At 34.1% G+C, this 290-nt stretch overlaps 1 protein-coding gene across 1 annotated transcript in view; it reads right to left on the bottom strand.

Annotated features, from left to right (window-relative positions):
• LOC119590516 overlaps positions 1-290 on the bottom strand; it is a gene marked incomplete in the record, with an annotated part of 54,991 nt that overhangs the window by 15,498 nt on the left and 39,203 nt on the right.

Here is a 290-nt window from a genome sequence, read left to right on the forward strand (position 1 = left end):
GGGGGGGGAGGGGAGTGGAATGTCAAGTAGAAATGGCGGGAAATATTTAAAAATTCGTTGAAATAAGAATGATCGTTGTTAGAGACCTGAAATGCACACGTAATCACCACGATCATTTCTAAACAGTAGTCTTAATTAGATCCTATTTTATGAATCATTAACTTAAAATAATACCAACAAATGGATGAATTACATAAAACAATTATTGGATTTGGGAAAGTGTATTTACACTATTACATCTGAAGTCAAATCATTGCCATCTACTAGGGTCTGTCAGATTAAGCAGAAAG

The sequence above is a fragment of the Penaeus monodon genome, chromosome 27 (assembly GCF_015228065.2).
Source record: "Penaeus monodon isolate SGIC_2016 chromosome 27, NSTDA_Pmon_1, whole genome shotgun sequence".
Classification (NCBI taxonomy): Eukaryota; Metazoa; Arthropoda; class Malacostraca; order Decapoda; family Penaeidae; genus Penaeus; species Penaeus monodon.